The sequence below is a fragment of the Littorina saxatilis genome, linkage group LG1 (assembly GCF_037325665.1).
Source record: "Littorina saxatilis isolate snail1 linkage group LG1, US_GU_Lsax_2.0, whole genome shotgun sequence".
NCBI classification, from domain to species: Eukaryota; Metazoa; Mollusca; class Gastropoda; order Littorinimorpha; family Littorinidae; genus Littorina; species Littorina saxatilis.
Window position 1 is genome coordinate 49,600,535 of NC_090245.1, and position 15,674 is coordinate 49,616,208.

Here is a 15,674-nt window from a genome sequence, read left to right on the forward strand (position 1 = left end):
AATACACAAGTCCTGATCTTAAAAAGAATGCAGATCTTTACACATATGGCAGGCTACATGACATTGACCTGTCTGTGTCCTTGATTTTGAGTTAGAAAACAAAAGACATGATAGGCCTAACATGTATTTTGAATAGGGCGTATCTAGTTACTTGGAAATGAAATAGTAATGACAAATGACAACATTACCTTGTCCAATGTATACCTGCAGCAATGCCATCCTGTGTGGAGTCCGCCACTGGTACAGTGATAAGTTTGATAGTGCTGATGCAAAGAAAAATGTAATGTACTGGTTATTAGTGTATTTATGTTCTTTTTTTGTTGTTGTCTGATCAAACCGATTTTTGCTAGGTGATAATAGCACTGCTTCTGACTAGAAGGTCCTGGCAGTAAAAATCTGGTTCGGTTAGTTTGGTTGAGTTGTTCTGCTATCATGCTTTATGTATGTGATTTGTTGAGAAGCAGGTAGTACAAGGTGACAAACGAAATACCTGTCTGAGAGAGAGAGAGACTGAGACTGAACTTTATTTTACAAGGAGAGAGAGAGAGAGAGAGAGAGAGAGAGAGAGAGAGAGAGAGAGAGAGAGAGAGAGAGAGAGAGAGAGAGAGAGAGAGAGAGAGAGAGAGAGAGAGAGAGAGAGAGAGAGAGATGTATGTATAGACTATATATATGTTTGTAACTATAGACGCTTGGTCTGTGCACCTTGAAGAAGGCCTGCGGGCCGAAAATTTGGATTTAAAAAGATGCGACATTCTGGCTTGGTTTTGGACTTTTTATTGTGTTGTTTAAATAAGCTTTTTTAAGTTTTAAAAGGTTTTCCAGCCTTCATTGTGTGGAGTGGTGCAGAGGAAAAAAGAGTTTCTTGAATTCTGTATATACAAAAACTAGAGAGTGACATTGGTGAAGGCTGTCGTAAAGTCAGACTAAAGGAACTTTTCTATGATTCTGAGAGAGACGAGGAGGTCAAAAAGACACCTAAATTCTATAAACCTACAGGATATGAACCACCGACTGGTAGAGACATCACACTCGAAACGTACTGTCAAAGTGTGCAATGTAAACTGCAAAACTACAAAGATGCTAAACCTAACCCAACAAAGGACAACATGACTAAAGACCAGAGAACGGCATTGAAAGAACTGAAAGAAAAGGTCAAAGAGAGAGAAATAAGAATTAGCAAAGCTGACAAAGGAGCAGTTGTAGTGCAGAACTGTGAAAACTACATCCAGGAAGCTAAAACACAGTTGGACAACCCTATCCATTACACTAAACTGACCAAGGATACTACCTCTCAGATTGTTCAAACTTCTAATGCTATTGTTGCAGACCTTTACGATAAGGCAGACATTGATAAAACGACAAAAGACTGGGCAGTAACTGATGAAAACAATGTGCAATGTCACCGCTTCTATACGTTACCTAAAATTCATAAGTCCCTTACGAACACTCCGGGTAGGCCTATAGTTAGCGGTGTGAACGGACCAACCGTAGAAAAACTGTCAAAGTTGCCGGTTGACCACTGGTTGCAAGACTGTGTAAAAAGCGTTCCTAGCTACATCCAGGACACCACAGACATGCTGAACACTTAACCAGCACGGACCATTTCCGGAAAACACTAAACTCGTCACGGTTGATGTTGTTGGATTGTATACTAATACATTACTAACATTCCCCACTCGGACATGAAGACAGCTATCAAGGAGGAGCTAGGCTCCAGACCACAGGGTGATCGGCCACCAACAGAGACTATTGTCAAAGTTGCAGATCACCAAAGAAACTACAATGGGAAGAAGGATAACTTCCTCATTGGGCATGCTTAGAAAAGAGAATGGCTAAATACGAGTTATTCCCCTTTTCTACATGCTGACCTGGCTGTCGCCTGCTTTGTCATGACTGGTACAGTCGATCTTTCTCATGCTGTGACTTGCTTTATTTTCACATTTTCGGTATTTAAAACAGCAAACACACACACACACACACACACACACATATACTGAAGAAGTTTCCATTCTGATTCGGTTATTTTATTTGGTGCTATATGTTTGCTTCACATCTTCTTTTACATTGCTTTAGGTATCCCAATTCGCTAAACACATCCATAATGCATGCATGGCTCATTCGAAAGAGGGCAACTGAACAACTGATGCCCAATAGCAATAAATACTGAACAACTGAACAATAAATAGCAATAAATGATGACAGTGCCAAGTTTTTAAGTACAAAGTGAAATCATGTGACTGGACAAAGGCACAATTACAAAATACAAATAAAAAAATCGAGGCCCATTTTAAATTAAGTTCTCAGCTCATGGGGAAGCATAAGGTGACCCTAGAAACCGAAATTAGGAGACCTCCCGCCCCCAGGGCAGACTACAAAAAAAAAAAAGGGGGGGGGGGGGGGGCTAATTTGTTAAAAAGTATAAAAGGAATCAAAAACTGTATACATGTATTTAGTTAATACCCCAAAAATTGTATAGTATATACAATGTCAGACCCTAAAGAAAGTTTGTTAGTCATTGCTTAGGCAAAACAAAGCAAAATAGTCTGTTTACGGTATCCCGACCAACCCTATTTTTCCCCCGCCAACCCTAGACTTTTTTATTGGCATTTGGAGAAAAAGAAAAAGAAAAAAAAAATCAATTTTGTTCCTGTTTTTTTGCAAAATAATTTAAAAAGATGGTTATAAAAAAAATTAAGAAAAGCCGACCTACCGACCCTCTTTTTGTGTGCCTATGTTACTGTAAACAGACTAAAAGGTACATCACAAACAACACACCAGGGATGCTACTCCCCCCTTAAAAATAGCCATGAGTCATAGGTGTGACGTTTGAATCTTTTAGCTAAATAAAACCATAGGCAATTGATCGGAAATATCAGGACAAATCTTAACAAGTTTATTATTTGTTTGCTTGGACCAATCCTCTTGCCGAAGAGTTTTACAGTAAAAATTGATTTTACGTCAAAAATATCACAGGAATAGCCAAGTTCAAGAATAACGGAAGGTGACTGTTGAATCTTTTTGAAATGTATAAAAAAAATAGATGGTAGGCAATTCAAAATTAAAACAAGTCGCGTAAGGCGAAAATACAATATTTAGTCAAGTAGCTGTCGAACTCACAGAATGAAACTGAACGCAACGCAACGCAGCAAGACCGTATACTCGTAGCATCGTCACTCCACCGCCCGTGGCAAAGGCAGTGCCCGTGGAATTGACAAGAAGAGCGGGATATTCGTTGCGCTGAGAAGGATAGCACGGTTTTCTGTACCTCTCTTCGTTTTAACTTTCTGAGCGTGTTTTTAATCCAAACATATCATATCTATATGTTTTTGGAATCAGGAACCGACAAGGAATAAGATGAAAGTGTTTTTAAAACGATTTCGAAAAAATAATTTTGATAATAATTTTTATATATTTAATTTTCAGAGCTTGTTTTTAATCCGAATATAACATATTTATATGTTTTTGGAATCAGCAAATGATGGAGAATAAGATAAACGTAAATTTGGATCGTTTTATAAATGTTTAATTTTTTTTACAATTTTCCGATTTTTAATGACCAAAGTCATTAATTAATTTTTAAGCCACCAAGCTGAAATGCAATACCGAACCCCGGGCTTCGTCGAAGATTACTTGACCAAAATTTCAACCAATTTGGTTGAAAAATGAGGGCGTGACAGTGCCGCCTCAACTTTCACGAAAAGCCGGATATGACGTCATCAAAGACGTTTATAAAAAAAATGAAAAAAACGTTCGGGGATTTCATACCCAGGAACTCTCATGTCAAATTTCATAAAGATCGGTCAAGTAGTTTAGTCTGAATCGCTCTACACACACACACACACACACACACACACACGCACACACATACACCATACCCTCGTTTCGATTCCCCCTCGATGTTAAAATATTTAGTCAAAACTTGACTAAATATAAAAAGGACTCTCGGAGCATGGACTTAATGAGTCAAAAATTAAAGAAGGCTCTATGAGCCGAAGTACATGTTTTGTCTATTGTCTTTTTTTATTTTGAATTCTCTACCATCTATATTTTGATACAATTTTGGACCCTCTTTGTACGGAGAGAGTTGGAAATTGTTAATCACATTCTCTCATCTCATTGACTCTCCTTCGGCTCCTCGGTAACATGCGTTCCGCCAGGATTGGACACAGCAGCAGATAACCGGTAAATATGTAACAGGCATAAATGGCAAAATAGCTCGCCTCGCCTGATAATATATGAGACAACTGTTCTATTACAAAGTCTTTCTTGGGAGGCTTGGCTAATTTACTCGCTCGTTTTACACGGGGTTCCATCGTTTTCTTTTCTAATCGGAAAACCTTGCTCCTCAGTTTGTTGACCTTCTGCCGAAGTTCCGCTTCACGAGGGGATGGGGAGGATGACGACTTTGATGCTTTACATCCTATAGTATGTCCTCCAGGATCGCCTGAATGTCATCTAAAAAAGAAAACACACACACAAAACACACATAAAATAACATAACCATAACAAGTTACAACCTGGAAGAAATTAAAACACGTGTAATTAAATCACAAAATGAAAATAAACAATAGCGTAGGAAGGCAGGCCAGAAATGAAGTGTATTAGCAACTATGGATACGATGTGGAACAATGATGGGATTGACCTTGTTTGGTACTGAATGGGTGAGGCCATTAGAACTGTACCCACGGAATACGCGCTATATAACTATAAGCTTCATATTGATTGATTGATTGATTGATTGATTAGGACAACAGTACCAGGTAAACTCCTCACACACCATGCCTCTTTCTTTCTTTCTTTATTTGGTGTTTAACGTCGTTTTCAACCACGAAGCTTATATCGCGACGGGGAAAGGGGGGGGGGGGGGGGGGGGGGAGATGGGAATAGAGCCACTTAATTGTTTCTTGTTACACCATGCCTCTAACAGGATATGTTTCCCATCTTTACGTGTGGGAACTACAGGTACAATTTCATCCATCCATGCATCCGCCCTATACAGCTTCTTCTTCTGCGTTCGTGGGCTGAAACTCCCACATGCACTCATTTTTTTTGCACAAGTGGAATTTTACGTGTATGACCGTTTTTACCCCGCCATTTAGGCAGCCATACGCCGCTTTCGGAGGAAGCATGCGGGGTATTTTTGTGTTTCTAAAACCCACCGAACTCTGACATGGATTACAGGATCTTTTTCGTGCGTACTTGGCCTTGTGCTTGCGTGTACACATGAAAGGGGATAAGTCACTAGCAGGTCTGCACATAAGTTGACCTGGGAGATCGGAAACATCTCCACACTTAACCCACCAGGCGGCCGCGACCGGGATTCGACCTTCCGAGTTAATAGACCGACGTCTTACCACCCCGCCACAGCGCCCGTCACCCTATACAGCAATTATCAACTATGTAATGGATGGGTTTAAACATTTTTTGATGTCAGGGTGTTCTTCATGGTTAAAAATCTCTTACCTGGTTGAACAATTTGTGCATCAGGCGACAGGTCGGTGCTGGCTTCATTTGTAGCTACCCTTTGCGATGGTGGCTTCCTCCCACTAGCAACCTGCAAATGTACAGCTCTTTAACTGACAAACTCACAACCAACACCCAGTCACAATGAAACAATTCTCCCAATTTCATGGCATTGGTCTTAGGCCACACAAAAAAGTGTATGTTTCTGGTAAGGCCAAACAAAAAATAATCTGTTTACAGTATCCGGACCGACCCTATTTTTTTCCCACCGGCCCTGGACTTTTTGGGGGCATTAAAAAATTAAATTAAAATATTCAGATGGCTAAAATACAAAAATAAAAAGCCGACCTACCGACGCTATTTTTGGGGGGCCTATGTTACCTTATTAAACAGACTTTTTTTGTGGCCTAACATGACTAAAGGTGGAGATTTTTTTTCTAAACTTTTTTTTTTAAACCATCTTTTTAACTTATTTTGTTGAAAAACAGGAAAACAATTGATTTTCGAATACCCCTTTTATTTTTGAAAATGCAAAAAAGAAAGTCTAGGGTCGTCAGGAAAACATAGGTAGGGTCAGGTGACCAGAAACATACAACTTTTTTGTTGTTGACGCCGACCCTATACTCTTTTTGCCATTTGGGGCTGTTTTTTTGCAAAATAAGTTCATCATATCATCATAATCAAGACGTCGATCCAAAATAAGTAACTTTTTTTTGTTGGCCTTATTTTTTTGCGCTAAATGCAAACAGGCATTATTTGATGGGAACAATGCTGTTTTTTTCAATTCTTACATCAGCCTCAAACTTGTCATTACTCAACCTGCATTTAATAGTGTGCTTCTTTGGTTTGCAAAAACCTAAAATCAATGAATAAATAACCTTCGGTGGTGGATTGGGCACTGCAAACAATGTCGGGACAGCATTCCACACAAGTGATCCTCTCTGCAGGATTGTTTTACTGGTTGGCCTCAAAGTGATCAGTACAAAGCTTGAGACCTTGAACATCAGCTGGCTGCAGCTTTTCAAAGTCCTCTCGCCTTGTGAATTGCACCCATATTCTGCACCTAGTTTGACAATAAAAACAACAATGTTATTGTTAAACTAAGCAAAAAGGAACTTTACAAAAAAAGCTAAATCAGATCTTCAGTCTAAATCTAACGCTCTGCCTGAACGCAAAACGGATGAGTGATGTAGAGTAAGTGCGCCGGTGTCCGTACCCCTTCCTCGGACCGTACCCCTTCGGTTTTTGTTGTTTTTACTCGTCTGTAGACCTCCAGTCGGTTCGTGAAGTGTCTATTTTTAAACTAGAACTATCCGGCAGCGAATATTTGTAGCCAATGACGTGTTCGCGCTCACGTTTACCGCCTTACCAGCCTACACGGCAAACCCACTTCTACTTTTGCTTTCTGCTTGTTGAAACTTTTAAGTTTTCCACTCGATCAATTCAGTTGATATGGTTGTTTGAAATGGTCGTACAGCTCAGTTTGGGTCTTTCTAGATGTATTTTTCACGCTTAACACGATTATGGAGGTTAAAAGTATGCTTTGAGTCAAGTTTCAAGGGTATTTGTCAAAACATAACGTAGCGTTCAGCAGAGTTGAAAGGGGTACGGTCCCGGGGCCTGAAAAAATCAGGGTCTTCCTCGGTCCGTACCCACTTTTAATTTACTCTTTTTTTTGGTTTTTGAAGCCAATGTCTGTTTTATGGCCTACTCATTACTTTTTGTTAATTTATTATGTTACAGATTTGAATATATACGGGTTACTTGGATGACTTGATTGTGATACTGTTATTGTTTGTTACTAGGATCTGGTCAGTTCTCCATTTCCTAACTTTTTTGTTGTTGTTGACATCACACACACACATAGACTAAACTAAATTAACTATCCCATGAATATATTCACCATAAAATTACAGACAAGCAATCATACATAATTATAGGTATGCAAACGATTTTCTACAACCCTTAACTTGGTCAAAAACAACGACAGACGGACCAGGGTAGTAGGGTACGGATCGAGGCTTACCCGGGTACGGCTTCGAGGAACAGCTAGTACGGATGAAGGAAAACCCGGTACGGTCCGAGGCTCAGATGAATGACGTTAGAAACGGACTTCTACATAATTAGGGGATTCCCCTCTAAACCAACCAATGGCAGCCAAGAAAGGCCGACAGCCCGCAGTAGCTGTAGCAATTTATAGAATGGCGATCGCAGCCACAGCTCCGAAGTTATGAGCTTTCAAGCCTGAAGGGGTACGGACACCGGCGCACTTACTCTACCTTTGTACTGTAGTTTTCCCGTAAGCAAGGTTTGATAGATTCGGCAAATATGCCCACGGGTAGTTTGTCATCAAGTGTAAACTGTTGTTTTGTACTGACTGCTGACTCACACTCACAGTCGTAAGTACTCGCTGACGCTGTAGTCTACTGAGTGAGTTGACTCGAGCCATTGCATTCTCATTCTGAAGAAGGTAAACCTGATGAAATAATCACTGCACAAGTTGCAACCCACCTTTTTTCTTCTTTAGGGAACTTGTGGAAAGTTTTCCCGAAGCAGCTCTGTTTGTAACGGGCGTTCTTGCAACAAAAAGCCGAGCACAATTTACCACCACCTCGCACGCGATCGGTACCTACGCGATCCGCCATTTTGTTTTCGCCGCCAGCATGTGACTAGGGACGATAACCCACAAACACTTTTTCGCATTTTCTTCGCAAGTTCCACGTCTTCCTTTTGTACAGTGTTTGAGATCACGTACTAACTAACAATGTCCTTACATTTGAGGATGAAGTGTATCAGCAGATTCACGGAACAGCGATGGGGACTCCAATGGCACCATCTGTGGCTAACCTGTTCATGGCCGCACTGGAAAGAAAACTATTCCAACAAAGTCCAGTGCCTGTGAATTCTGAACTCTGGAGAAGATACATTGATGACATCTTTATGCTCTGGACAGGAACAGATGATGACTTAGACTCATTCCTAAAACACATCAACTCCCTTCATCCTACCATCAAATTCACTCACCAATCATCGGTACAAAAAGTCTCCTTTCTAGATATTTCAGTCAGTCTGAAGGATGGATACCTTCAGACTCCTTCAGACTGACCTGTACACAAAACCTACCGACAGCCATGCCTACCTGTGCCAGGACTCGTGTCACCCGGCTCACGTCAAACGAAATTTGCCCAACTCACAATTTCTGAGACTTAAAGGAAAAGTCCAAGGTTTAGGGTCACTTTTGATACGTTGACCCTCTTAATTCATCAACCACAAATGCGTGTGTAAAAATGAACACAGAAATCCAAAAAGTATACTTTGACTCGTTTTTGGTTGTTCTGAATCGTTCCATCGCGCGCGCAGTCTTGGCTCATGACCTTGTGCACATACGTGTGCTACGTCACGAGCCTTGAACAACAAATATGGCCGGCTCAAGCAGTGAGGAAGACAAGTGGAATACGGACCGGTTTTCAGCCAGCCTGAGGTTTTAGCGTGCCCGTTTGAGCCTCTTCGTCGTCAAAATGCTGGCGGGGCCACAAGGAACTGCTTGAAACAGAGCCAGCATAAGCGGCAATACGAAATGGTATGTGATTCTCTTTGTTGTGATGTTGAAACACTAGTCCGTAGTCGCTACCTCGTGCATGCTAGATCGAAGTCAGGTGTGTTTTTCACAGATCAGTTGATGTGCTTCCACAGATCTGTAAACATGCAAAGATTATGGATTTATGCTATTATTTCAGGCATCTGGTGTTGTTTATTTTCCTATCTTTAATCAAGGATTTCGTCCTTGAACTGCCCAGTTTAGAATAAATGCTTCCACAGTGATGTTCACACGCGACTTATCCTTATTTTCTCTTTCTGAGTAATTCTTCAGTCACACAACGAAACATGTAGACATCAAGTTAACATTGCGAAAAAGCCTGTTTCTTGCGGACAAAACTGCAATTATCCTGGTATTTTTATTTGCGACAGTAAGACACATCGACACCACTAAACAGTGAAACTTTTTTGAAATGGCGGTGGGCTGCTTTCATGTGCTAATACTAGATCTAATAGTGATCCTGACATTTTTCTTGCGAAACGGTCAAAGGGAAGTAATAAATGAATTTAGTTTTTTTTAAACGAGCACACGTAATTTCCGATCTCAAACTAGATCTGAAATCATAAGATTTTCTGAGCAGTGGCGAAACGCTGATGGCGTGATATCGCAAGCCGTTTTGGAAGCAAATAAGCACTGTCAGTGTCAGACATATGCTGAAACACGATTACAGCAGTTCAAACTTTTTGATTATTGATTTTTAGGAGTACGCAATATCGGACAGTCACACTACAAAAAGACAATGCGTTAGTGCATAGATCGGTATTCTCAAACGTCACGAACACTGAACAGACAGTACGTTGCTACTATATATTTTACTGTATTAACAAAACCTCACAGTCCCATTAAAAATGTGTGGTGTGTGCCGAAAAGCAACCATATGAGATTCAGTCAGTGGGACCCTGAATCTACCTGGGGTTAAATCGGGTTATTGACTCTCATTGCATGAATTTTTAAACTGAATATATCAATTTATAGGCTACATGTACTACTGTTCGTGTTGTTTTTGTGATCCACTGCAATTTATGTGTATACCTTAGAATCTCAAGGTAATTTTTGAACGGGGCATACCGAGATGATGCATTTTGCCATGATCACAGAGTGATACGTGTATTTTGCTTATCAGGTGTCAGTGCAGAAACTCCAAGAGGGAACGAAATTCAAATATCTGGAAAACCTGGATGAGGAGATAGACAGGCTAACAGCACATCCTCCTATGTTTGCTCGGACATATACTACCTTCAAACTGCATACTATGCGTACACACAGGAATATGGACGACTCAACATTGATCAAAATGGGTAAGTAACACAACACAAACAGATGATTTCCATTATGATAGATTTATTTATCTGAAACTGAAAGTAAAATTGACAACAGAGTGTACAATTTGTTTTCAAATACGAAAATATCACATTGGGTTAAAAAAACAACAACACCATCATATATCATTAAAACTATTCTTTATTTCTAAACACATACATATCAGCATAGTTTATTCATGTAAACATCCTCATTTCGGTTCCCAGTCTATCTGAAATCAAGGTAAGATATGCCAAAAAAATAGCGATCACACAGTGCTTCAGCATGAATTTGAAAACCTGCTCTACGTCACATAGACACAGCGTGTCTTATGATTCTATCCACCCTCTCCAAACAAACACGTACACGTTTTCTCTGGTACGAATGTCTTAAAAGCTCAAACTAAGCTGCTGTTTTATTCTGTCTTGCTTTGCAGGAAATACAGGCACGTCGATTACCCATAACAGGCAGCTGGTGCGCTAGCGAGTGGGGTTTCTAGGCAGAAGCATCAGAGTACCATTACCAACCTGTGCAGTCAAAACAATCAGAAATACTTTCCCAAACGGATGAAGAGTGGGGTTCAAACTCCCTGAGCTACAGAAGGCTGAAATATACTTTTACAAATCGTGTGACTGTGTTGAACTAGTATCTTTGGTTGAACAGATTCCTGCGTGGTTTGAAGATACTGAGTTGTCACGTGGTCCGGTACATGGTTCACATTCTGCAACATTTTGTTCCAGACTTTTTCCACTGTTGGTGTACTCCAGCATCAGGTAGTCAGTCCATGAGCCGGTCAGCATAGCTTGTGTCCAGTATTTTCCGTTTGCCTGTTGCCTGAAACATGGTTTTGGGGAAGTAACTAACGATCTCTGCACACATTTTAACATGTGAATAAGAACAGAAAAGTTTGTCAAAAGTATACATAGTTTAATTTGCATTTACTTCAAGACCAGACTTTCTTTTCGTTCATTATTTCTTCATAAAGATTCTGGAAATTAACAAAATGTTTCCCCCTATCAAGGCCTCCTAACTTTTTTTTAAATGCAGGTCGGTTTTTTGTCATCTGTGCATTACTACCTCTTGCCACCCGTGCGGTCATTGCCACCAGGTATCTCAACAATCAAACCGTCTATACAGGCATAAAGGCACGTCCTTTTCCAAAACAGGATTGCTCACTACACAGATCTGCGAAGACTTTTACATGGAGAAAAAAATCTCTTGACTTGAACATATACCAGGAATAAACATCCTGACTGGTTTTTGGAGCTGGATTTTTTAGGGAATGTTTTACACGTGTGGCGTTTAAGAAATTAATTCATAAAATTCTACATTCGCAAAGAGAGTACTCATACTGTTACAGAGTGTTGAGTTCTGGTATTTTTCAAAACGGAAGGATGGCCACATCCCATGTAAAAGCCTGGTAAGATTTGAGATTTTGAACCCAATCGTTTACACGGGAAGGGCTGTCGAAGGGCTGTCCATTTAAGAGGAGGCATCCATGCCTGGATGAGAAATACACTGATAACACAGAAAAAGCACGAGTTTAACCTGCATATTCACAAAACTGGTTCAGAGGTCCGGCAAAGTTAGTTATTTTAAGAGAACATCACGAAGACCGAATTATTAAATTAAAGCCTTTCTGCAAGAATGTACATCTTCTATGAATTATATTCTAAAACGCCACATGTGTGATTCATTCCACACACAAAATCCAGCTCCAAGAAGCAGTGAGGCTGTTGATTATTGGTATGTGTTCAAGTCGACAGATGATTTTACCTGTGTAAACTGAGCCTTGGCAGATCTGATATAGTGAGCAAAGACCTGCATTTTTTTTAAACGTGTTCAGAGGCCTTGAAATGGTTAAACATTTTGTTTATTTCAAGTGGTCTTTATGAAGAAAAAAATAACAATAAGGAAGGCAAATGGGTTGAAATGCAAATTAGATTCCTTTTGACGAACTGTTTATGTTCTTCTTCATGTGTTACATTATGCGTACGTAGATCGCAAGATATTTTCGAAAAAATTCATAGATAAGCCAATCTGCAAACGGACAAAAATTCACAATATAAATTTATGAAGCCAATAAATTTGACTCAAGAACAAAGCTTATGTGTTTGAGGTGATGTGCATGGGTATGAATGTTGAATGAGTCCGTCAAAGATACCCTCCATGTCGCCTCACAGTGGAACCTACCATTAAAATTATACCACCTTAAGTTACCTTGCTCTTTCAAATGTACTGCTTAAAACTTATTGAACATGCAACTCTTGCTGTCTACCATAAAGACCATCAGGTCAACAACATACTCGTGAATGTTTTGTTTTGGTCTATGATTAAACATTTCAGAAAATACCCTTTTTTTATATTTTTTATTCGGAAGCATACTGACTTTATTTGAAACTACTTCGACAGATATAGTTTTGCAGGTTGACGGGAGGTGAGTTACGAAAGAAATTCAATCCATATGTCGCTCAGCACAGAAAGCATAAACGATTAACATGAGTAGAAATGAACTTGTACTTGTTTTCATAATGTATTATTTGGATGGTATCTGTCAAAGACACTTTCTCGTTTTTTGCAAAGCTAGAATAAGGCACTAATTTTCAAAACAAAACAAAAATCTTACGATGAATGGCACGTTGGTTTTCTCCTGTGGTGATTCTGGACGGTAGGAACAGGACTGGTCAACAGTTTCGTTGTGATCACGGAGAACCGGGAAATCTGGAATGGTCACGGTGTCAGTGTCTAGTGACCTGTTCTGACCAGTGGCCGTGAGTGATGATGAAAGGTCTGGAAGTAAAAGAAGAGAGAAAATGAGTGTGAGTATAAATCAATTCGAAAGTATGCTTCTGATCTATACAGTACATTGAACATTTAGACACCCTCTGGAAGTCGTCTGGATGTGTATCCATGTTGTAGCAATTAGACTGGTTTTGCGTCTCTCAGTCAATGCAGAAAGATTAATTCCCTGCACAATTCGTAATCTTCTTGTCTCTAGCATGCAGGTGTCTGTTTATCTTACCGGTTGCACATCCACCAAAAGTTTAGATCTGGTAAAAATAGCATTAAGCCATGATTCCAGCAAACGCTGCCAATTTCATGAATTGATATCAGGGGATAGTTTGCGACTGAATAGAATAGATAACGTGACACACGCATTGTCTTACGTGTCCACAACCCTGACTACTTTTTACTCTTGCTCTTAGCTCAGCTCAGACCGTTCTGTAACTTTGTAGATCTAGCCTGTGGCGCATCTGTACTCCAGCGAATATCAGCTGGACCCAGACACACTGTTCTGCACCAATTCGTATTCGCTGCGCAGCAAAACAATGTTTACGTGTATGCATGAAAATAAAAGCATGTACTCTGACCTTCAACGCATTCCTTCTTGTGAGATAATCCGCTGTTCGTATGTCGCCTCGGAGTTTCGATGGCTCGTCGACTGTACCAGCCTCGCGTAATACTCCCCTTTCCGGACTTTTATGAAGGGAAGACACTGCCAGTGGTCAAAACATTTGTTTCAGGGATGAAACGCCAACTTTTGTGCTGCAGAAAAATTGCGAAATCTGTGTCCAGAAAGTGCCCGACACTTTGAAATCTGCACGCTTGTGCTGCACACATCTCTTCCATTTCCACAAGAGACTCAGAGTTTTGTGAGGGAAAGTGTGCTATGAAATGCCTGGGAACATTGACGAGTTGTTGCTGTTTGCGGCTGCCCTCCACCGAGGCATTCTTTTCGGGCATACAGTGGTGACTTTTCTGTGTGAAAATCAAGCTGGTACTAGTGGTAGAATCAACACAATAACTTGTGACGTCACAGTGTACCAACGTCACAGTGTACCAAAAATCACGTGACCACTACTTGACCCCAGGCGACTTGTCTTGGTTAGCCCCGCAACACTAAATCTGCAACTACAACAACAACAATTTTTTTTCAATTTTTAAAATATTTTTCCAGAGATGTTTGTAACATTTGGCATTCGATTTTCAAGTGTTTGGGGATATTTAAAAACCTTGGACTTTTCCTTTAAGACTCTGCTCAGAAGAGGAGCAATTTAAAAAAAACAAGTCGCGTAAGGCGAAAATACAATATTTAGTCAAGTAGCTGTCGAACTCACAGAATGAAACTGAACGCAATGCAACGCAGCAAGACCGTATACTCGTGGTCCACCGCTCACGGCATAGGCAGTGACATTGACAAGAAGAGCGGGGTAGTGGTTACGCTATGCTGCATAGCACGCTTTTCTGTACCTCTCTTCGTTTTAACTTTCTGAGCGTGTTTTTAATCCAAACATATCATATCTATATATTTTTGGAATCAGGAACCGACAAGGAATAAGATGAAAGTGTTTTTAAATTGATTTCGAAAAAAAAATTTTGATAATAATTTTTATATATTTAATTTTCAGAGCTTGTTTTTAATCCGAATATAACATATTTATATGTTTTTGGAATCAGCAAATGATGGAGAATAAGATAAACGTAAATTTGGATCGTTTTATAAATTTTTATTTTTTTTTACAATTTTCAGATTTTTAATGACCAAAGTCATTAATTAATTTTTAAGCCACCAAGCTGAAATGCAATACCGAACCCCGGGCTTCGTCGAAGATTACTTGACCAAAATTTCAACCAATTTGGTTGAAAAATGAGGGCGTGACAGTGCCGCCTCAACTTTCACGAAAAGCCGGATATGACGTCATCAAAGACATTTATCAAAAAAATGAAAAAAACGTATGGGGATTTCATACCCAGGAACTCTCATGTCAAATTTCATAAAGATCGGTCCAGTAGTTTAGTCTGAATCGCTCTACACACACACACACACACAGACACACAGACACACACACACACACACGCACATACACCACGACCCTCGTTTCGATTCCCCCTCGATGTTAAAATATTTAGTCAAAACTTGACTAAATATAAAAAGGTGCGATGAGATGGAGAGACAGTTCTGTGCCAGGGGGTACAGCAAAAAGACTGTTAAAGATGGCAGGAGGAAAGCTTCAGCTAAAATCAGAAAGGAGACTCTTTCATAATTATCGCAAAAAAACTCACACAAACAGAGTCCCTTTCGTCATCACTCATAACCCACTCAACCCTCCCCTCGGCCAGTGGTTGCATGGTTTACAGGAAAGCTTGATCAGCGAGAATGAACACATGAAAAACGTTATGCCTGAAACGCCCATCTGTGGGGAGAGAAACTGTAAGAGCATACGCAATATCCTTATGCCTACAGTTCTTCCTCCTGAGCACGACAACAACTCTGGGTGTTTCAGGTGTGAGCGTAAAAAATGTATCATCTGT

General features: G+C 40.1%; 3 long non-coding RNA genes across 3 annotated transcripts; 1 reads left to right on the forward strand and 2 right to left on the reverse strand.

Moving 5' to 3' along the window:
• Positions 1–2,196: 2,196 nt before the first annotated feature.
• Positions 2,197–6,637, reverse strand: LOC138972800 (uncharacterized). Its single transcript, XR_011457759.1, has 3 exons — positions 6,343–6,637; positions 5,465–5,555; positions 2,197–4,455 (listed from the first exon to the last, which is right to left on the reverse strand). It is a non-coding gene; the product is annotated as an uncharacterized lncRNA (long non-coding RNA).
• Positions 6,638–8,672: 2,035 nt separating this feature from the next.
• LOC138972808 (uncharacterized) lies at positions 8,673–12,465 on the forward strand. The gene is made up of 3 exons (XR_011457763.1): positions 8,673–9,044; positions 10,186–10,360; positions 10,798–12,465. It is a non-coding gene; the product is annotated as an uncharacterized lncRNA (long non-coding RNA).
• On the reverse strand, positions 11,056–14,347 carry LOC138972814 (uncharacterized). Its single transcript, XR_011457769.1, has 3 exons — positions 13,733–14,347; positions 12,988–13,151; positions 11,056–11,195 (listed from the first exon to the last, which is right to left on the reverse strand). It is a non-coding gene; the product is annotated as an uncharacterized lncRNA (long non-coding RNA).
• Positions 14,348–15,674: the final 1,327 nt, after the last annotated feature.